This window comes from Neopelma chrysocephalum, unplaced genomic scaffold, assembly GCF_003984885.1.
Source record: "Neopelma chrysocephalum unplaced genomic scaffold, ASM398488v2 Primary Assembly neopelma1_93834, whole genome shotgun sequence".
Lineage (NCBI taxonomy): Eukaryota > Metazoa > Chordata > Aves > Passeriformes > Pipridae > Neopelma > Neopelma chrysocephalum.
The window spans coordinates 3,451-10,919 of NW_020922547.1; the positions used below are offsets into that span (position 1 = coordinate 3,451).

The window sequence follows — 7,469 nt, forward strand, 5'->3', positions numbered from 1 at the left end:
TCTTGTTTGGGGAACGCTTGTATCTTGGCCTAAACCGCAGGACAGAGTCAAAGAATTGGGTGACTCTGCTCTCTGTACCCCGAAGATGATGAAGGATGATGAAGAGAGGGTCCCAACAAGCACCCCAGACCCAATTCTGGGAGGTGGGCCGGGGGGTGGACCAGAGCAAAAGTTACGGGGAGGACACACTTGGGATTGGCCAGATATTGTTATATATTGTAACATCTCGGACACAGCAGGCGCGTGCGTCCTATACCATCAATTGCCTTGGCACGATTAAACCCTTTCCTTATCTCACCCTAATTAACGGCTCCTGGATTTTTTCTTAGCACCAGCTGAGCAGGCATCACCCCAGACCCAATTCCTGAAGGGGCGTGTCGGGGGGCAGAACGGGGCAGAAGAGGGGGTGGACAAATCTGGGATTGGATGGACCTTATTATGATGCCTTAAGCCCCCTAATGTTTTTTTATTTTTCTAATTTTGTAAGCCTTACAAGTTTTATAGGTAATAGAAGTAGATCTTAGAAACAAACCCCTTTCTCCCTCCTCCCCTAGCACCCCTTAGTTTATACATTCCTTAATCCTCTCACCCCATTCCATACTCCCCATATCAACCCTATTCCCATATCCAGTAGAAGATGTTTTGTCTCTTGTCAAGGCAAGCCTGTCTTGTTTGGAGAACGCTTGTATCTTGGCCTAAACCGCAGGACAGAGTCAAGGAACTGGGTGACTCTGCTCTCTGTACCCCGAAGATGATGAAGGATGATGAAGAGGGGGTCCCAAAAAGCCCCCCGACCCAATTCCAGGAGGCGGGCCAGGGGGTGGACCAGGCCAAAAGTTATAGGGTGGACACACTTGGGATTGGCCAGATATTGTTATAAATGTAACATCTCGGGCACAGCCCGGCGCGCGTCGTTTACCATCTATTGCCTTGGCACAATTAAACCCTTTCTTATCTCACCCCAGCTTACGGCTCCTAGATTTTTTCTAAGCACCAGCTGAGCAGGCATCAGTTTGGTGGCCTGTACGGGGAACCTGGACTGGAACTTCTTCAGACTGGAAACTTTCATCGTGCAGGAATTCCTCATCAAGCCGGCTTTTATCTGAGACAATTCCCGCCCCGGTCTGAGAAGCCCAGCTCCAAAGAACCCATGGAAGCAAGCCGGAGCATAGAGGTGAGATAAGAAAAGGCAAAATAAGGGAAAAGGTACCTGGTTTAATTAGCAGCTGCGGGAAGTTGGCAGCTGCGGGAAAGTTTTGTGTTCCCAGGAGGTGGGGACATGGGTTCCTGGAAAGTTAACTTAAAGACTTGGGCCCTTCATAGTCGCGAAAGTCGCTTTCCAGTCGGCGGACGGGGTGGTCCGCCTACCCGGGTCAGAGCGAGGTTCAGCTTAGAGCTGGTTTGTTTGGAAGGGACACCTTCCTGTGTGCTCTGACGCTGTGGGGGAGCTGGTAGGCTCTGAGAGCTGGTGTAGCTCAGAACAGTAGCGGAGAGGTTACTGTAAAACCTTGTAACTCTAAGGTAACAAGTTTGAATCCCAGTGTGATTGTGGTCTGTTTGTGTTTTGCGATCATGGGCTGTGTGGATTCAAAATATCAGATCCCTAAAGAATCCCCCTTGGGTCTGGTTTTGAAACACTGGAGAATTTTAACTACTCCTCAGACGACTTTAGAGAAAGAGGAGCTGTGTAAACTGTCTATGGATGTCTGGCCGATGTTTGGACAGTTGAGAGGATTGGCTTGGCCGGAATTTGGTTCGTTTGAGTTGGACACAGTGTTTCGGTTAATCAAGCTTCTTTATGTAGAACAGAGGTGGCAGGAAATTCCATATGCAGAGCTGTTTTTGCAGTTGGTAACATGCAGTAAAATCAGCGTAGGAGATAAGAACAAAAGTTCAGGAGAGACGGAAAAATTGGAAATGGTTTTAGGAAGAGGGAAAAAGAGAGATCGAGTTAAGGTTGCTCCTGTCCCACAAACTTTATTTAGAGACACTGGGGAAAATGATTTAGACATGTTAATATCACCTGACAGGAGAGTCGGTAGCCTGGGGGCTGGACAGATCGGACTCCCCCTCCCGGCTGCGGGGGCAGCAGGAGGGGTTGGAGCTGCAGGAATGATGGCTCCCGGACCGGCTCCTGTAGGCGCTGCGGGAGCTGGGCCGGCGGGAGTCGTGGGGGGGCTCCCTGGCGTGGGTATGGCTGCGCCGGGGGGAATTGGACAAGTTGGAGCCTCCAGGGGAGTTGGCTCGGGGGCGGCGGGAGCTGCCCCCAGCACGGTTAGTACAGGATCTGCTGCCATAGCAACGGGAACAGGAGCAGGCACTGTGGGAGTGACAGGGCTGGGGCCAGCCCCGGCTGCAGCGGCAGCGGGGGGAGGAGCCCCAGCAGCGATAGCAGGAACAACCCCTGGAATTCCGGGAGGGGCAGGGGAGGTGCTGACAGGCGGGGCCTCTGTCCCTACTGACCTGGGGGGTGGGGTTGGAGCCGCCCCCTTTCCCACGCCTCCCCCTGCCGAGGTGGGGCAGCCCACCTTTACGGGAGGGGGAGAGAAAGAGGAACCGAGGGAGTTTACAATCTCTGCCTCTCATGAAGAGAGAACAGAGATGCAGAGACAGGGCAAACTAGTTTCGGCTGCTGAGAGAAGGCAGAAGCAAGGTTTACCACCGTTTGATAAGAATGCAGAAGCAGAGGGCGAATTAAGTGACAGCTCGGAGGAGGAGGAAGCAGACCCGCCTGTAGTAAGACCAAAAACAAAGGGGAAGAGGGCCCGTGAAGCGTTAGCTGCCCCCGACCCGATAGCAGGTAGAACAAGAGCAAAAGATAAGCTACCGCTGGAAGCACCCTTAAGGCAAGCTGTAACCAATCAGGGTACAGTATTAATAAAGGTACCTTTCTCACTGTTTGAGTTACAGCAATGGAAGAATTGTGTAGGGACATATAGAGATAACCCTGACAAAGTGGCAAACTATGTGCAAAGAGCAGTCGAAACTCAGAACCCTGACTGGGATGATCTGGAAGCTATAATGGACACGTTATTAGATCAGACAGAGAAGGAGATGGTAAAAAGAGCTGCTCGAAATGCAATTGAAATGTTAAAAACTTCTGGGCAGTTTCCAGGGGAAGATATAAAAGACGTTTTCCCCCCTGATGATCCCCAATGGGATCCTAACATGGCAGCGAATTAAGAAGCACTGAAACGGTATCAGGACTGGGTAATTTATGGATTTCGGCATGGGGTTCCGAAGGCAATAAACTGGTCCAAAATGTACAAAGTTAAGCAAAATACTAACGAGACACCCACAGACTTTCTAAACAGATTGAAGGATGTCATTAGGAAATATACTGACATGGACATAGAGTCAGATCTGGGAAAGAAAAATCTGGTGTATTTATTTATAGGGCAGTCCACAAATGACATAAGAAGGAAGCTGCAAAAAGCAGGTGGTGATAAGAAGGATATTGGTGATCTATTAGAAATAGTTTGGACGGTATATCGTAACAGGGAGCAGAAAAAGAGAACAGGGGTGATGGAACCAGAAGGTGGTTATCATCACAGGCGTAACCCCAGGTATCATAGGTCCAATCGTCAGCAGGACATAACAGACGACAGGTGCTCTTATTGTAAAAAGAAAGGACATTGGAGAAAAGACTGCCCGGAACGGAAGAGAATTGAAAACCCTCTCCCCCTACCACCACCACCACCAGCCCCTCAGCTGACTGTGAGTCAGAATGTATGAAGGGAACCGGAGGTTTCTTCCCCAGCAGAACCTCTGGTTAAAGCTAGGCTGGGGGGGGAGGATATTGAGTTCCTGGTTGATACAGGTGCGGCATACTCTGTGTTAAATACTGTGGAAGGGAAACTCAGTAATGAAACTATAACTGTGGTAGGTGCTACAGGGGTAAGTGAGACAAGGCCATTTTTTAAACCTTTGAAATTCAAATTGGGTAAACACTGGGTAACTCACCAATTTCTCTACATGCCAAATTCTCCTAGGCCTTTGTTGGGTAGAGACTTACTGGAAAAATTAAAAGTTGAAATTAAATTCAGCAAGGGGGGAGACATAAAAGTTATAATTCCAGACACTAAATATATCGAGGCAGCTGCTTTCTTTAGACAGGAAAATCATGGAGAGATCCCTGCAGAAGTTGAAAATGCTGTCATACCTTTAGTCTGGGCCAGCGAATACCCCGGGAAGTCAAAGCAAGCTGAACCAGTAAGCATCACACTCAGGCCAGGAGCAGTCCCGGTAAGGCAAAAACAATATCCTTTGAAATTAGAAAGCCGAAAAGGCTTAGCGCCTATAATTGAAAGGTTTCTTAAATTTGGTTTACTGGTAGAGTGTGAATCCAGATTCAATACCCCCATCCGACCAGTGAAAAAGGCTGATGGCAAAAGCTATCGGCTAGTCCAGGATCTTAGGGCCATCAATAAAATAACTGAGGACATCTACCCAGTGGTAGCTAACCCCTATACACTGTTAACCACATTGACAGAGGATTTTGGATGGTTCACAGTACTTGATCTTAAGGATGTCTTTTTCTGCATTCCTGTACATAAAGACAGCCAAGAAATTTTTGCCTTTGAGTGGGAAAATCCTGAGACAGGGAGGAAAACGCAACTAACCTGGAGAGTTCTTCCGCAAGGCTTTAAGAACAGCCCGACAATTTTTGGGAACCAGTTGGCAAAAGAACTGGAGGACTGGAGAAGACAGCAGCCAGAAGGAGTTGTCCTGCAGTATGTAGATGACATCCTAATTGCAGCCAGAACCCGGGACCAGTGCATCAAGCTCACTGTAAGTCTCTTGAACCTTTTGGGGCTAAGTGGGTATCGGGTCTCAAGAGAGAAGGCACAAATAGCCAAAGAAATAGTCATCTACCTGGGGCTTGAAATCTATCATGGGCATCGGCTACTCAGCACAGACCGAAAAGAGGCCATCTGCCATCTCCCAGAGCCCCGCACTGTACGAGAGATGCAAGCCTTCCTGGGAATGGCAGGATGGTGCTGGCTGTGGATAGCTAACTATGGGTTGCTAGTCAAACCTCTGTATGAGGTCCTGAAAACGGCCAAAGAGGGAGTTATAACATGGACAGATGAGACCAGAGATGTGTTTAAACAACTGAAACAGTCCTTGATGTCAGCTCCAGCACTAGGATTACCAGATCTAACTAAACCCTTTGAACTGTTCACGCATGAGCAATTGAATGTTGCTCTGGGGGTGTTATTGCAGACTCTGGGAAGCCAAAGAAGAGCTGTGGCTTATTTCTCTAAACAGCTGGACAGTGTTAGCCAAGGGTGGCCGGGGTGCCTGCGAGCTGTGGCAGCAACTGTTATCCTGATTGAAGAAGCCCGGAAGCTCACCCTTGGGCAGCACATCACCGTGTATGTACCCCATGCAGTTCAAGCCGTGCTTGAACAAAAGGGAGGCCACTGGCTGTCCCCCAGCAGAATGCTTAAGTATCAGGTTGTGTTGCTGGAACAGGACAATGTTACTTTGAAAACAACATCTATTGTAAACCCAGCTATGTTTCTGTCCTCAACACTAACCGACAGTGTCCCTGAGCATGACTGTTTACAGACTATAGAAGAGACTTACTCCAGCAGACCAGACCTGAAAGATGTGCCTCTGGAGGATGCAGACGGGGAACTGTATACGGACGGAAGCAGCTTCATGCGAGATGGTAAGCGCTTCACAGGGTATGCAGTGACGACCAGAGATGAAGTGATCGAGGCAAAGGCCTTACCAGCAGATGTGTCATCCCAAAAGGCAGAACTAATCGCGCTGACAAGAGCCTTGGAACTGAGCGAAGGAAAGAAGGTAAATATCTGGACTGACTCGAAATATGCATTTAGTGTTGTACATGCCCATGGAGCCATCTGGAAAGAAAGAGGACTACTGACAGCCCAAGGCAGTGGAGTCAAGCATGCAGACCAAATCCATGCACTCCTGCATAGTATCTGGAAACCGGAAGAGGTAGCTATTATGCACTGTAGAGCCCACCAAAAGGGGAAAACAACTCCCGAGCTGGGAAATCATTTTGCTGACCAAGCAGCAAAAGGGGCTGCAGAAAAAGGCATCCTAGCAATAGTACCTCAAAAAGAAATTGATTTAACAAAATACACCCCTAAATATGATGAAAAAGACGATCAGCTAATTAAATCACTGAAAGCTGAAATCAAGGAAGGGGGGTGGGCTGTCACACCCACAGGACAGGTTATAGTTCCACCACCGCTCCTTAGGGAAATAGCTCAACAGGAACACGAGGCTACCCACTGGGGAGCGGAAAACCTTCTAAAACATCTAAAGAAAACAGTAATAGGGACAGGTATGACTGAAGCTGTACAGTCCATAGTAGGTAAGTGTGAAATCTGCAAGCGAAATAACCCAGATACAACAAAGAGAGTGGTACTAGGGGTAACAAAGGCTGGAGACCAACCCGGAGATTACTGGCAAATAGATTTTACTGAGTTGCCACCATGGGGGGGATATAAATACATACTTGTGTTGGTTGACACTTTCAGTGGATGGCCTGAAGCGTACCCCTGTCGCACTAACACAGCAAGGGAAGTGGTAAAAGCTTTACTTAACCACATAATTCCAAGGTTTGGGGTTCCTCTAGGAATGTCATCAGATAGAGGAACACATTTTATTGCAACAATAGTAAAAGAGGTATGCCGCATCCTAGGGATTGTCTGGGACCTACATACCCCCTATAGACCTCAGGTTAGTGGCAAAGTTGAATGAATGAATGGTACGCTGAAAATGCAAATTAGCAAAATTTGTCAGGAAACATTTATGTCGTGGGCTCAAGCTTTGCCACTAGCTCTGCTGAGGATTCGTATTCAACCAAGGCGGAGGGATAACATAAGTCCATATGAAATACTGTATGGAAGACCATATCAGGCACCACACGTACCAGGGGATGTACACATAAGAGGGAGAGCCGATTTACAAAAATATTTGATTGCTTTAGGCTCTACTTTGCAGAAGCTCCAGAGGGTCATCGAGTTATCCAGACCCATAGGACTGGACACCCCTGCTCATCCTTTCCAACCAGGAGACTGGGTCTACGTCAAGTGGTGGAACAGTGACCCCTTGCGAGCCAAGTGGAGAGGACCATACCAAGTCCTACTGACTTCCCTCACCGCCGTCAAAGTCGCTGGCAGAGAACCCTGGTTCCACTATTCCAGAGTCAAGAGAGCACCAGCTCCCGGAACAACCAGCCAATCAGAACCGGACACCGACGAAGAAGATGTGGAATAGGCTGTTCTTGCTGTGTATTCTGTTCGTGCAACCGGTAACTATGAACCGAGTTTGGGACCAAAAACTACATGTGGCCCTAGTCCAAAATGTGTCAAAAATTCTTCGGAAAACTGAATGCTGGATCTGTACTCAAGTACCGGCAATTGATGATGAGAATAGTGATTGGCCCCTAATTGGCATTTTACTAAATGGGACAAGCTTTGGTAAGT

General features: G+C 48.3%; 1 pseudogene; it reads left to right on the forward strand.

Annotated features, from left to right (window-relative positions):
- Positions 1-2,601: 2,601 nt before the first annotated feature.
- On the forward strand, positions 2,602-7,260 carry LOC113980355 (annotated as a pseudogene).
- Positions 7,261-7,469: the final 209 nt, after the last annotated feature.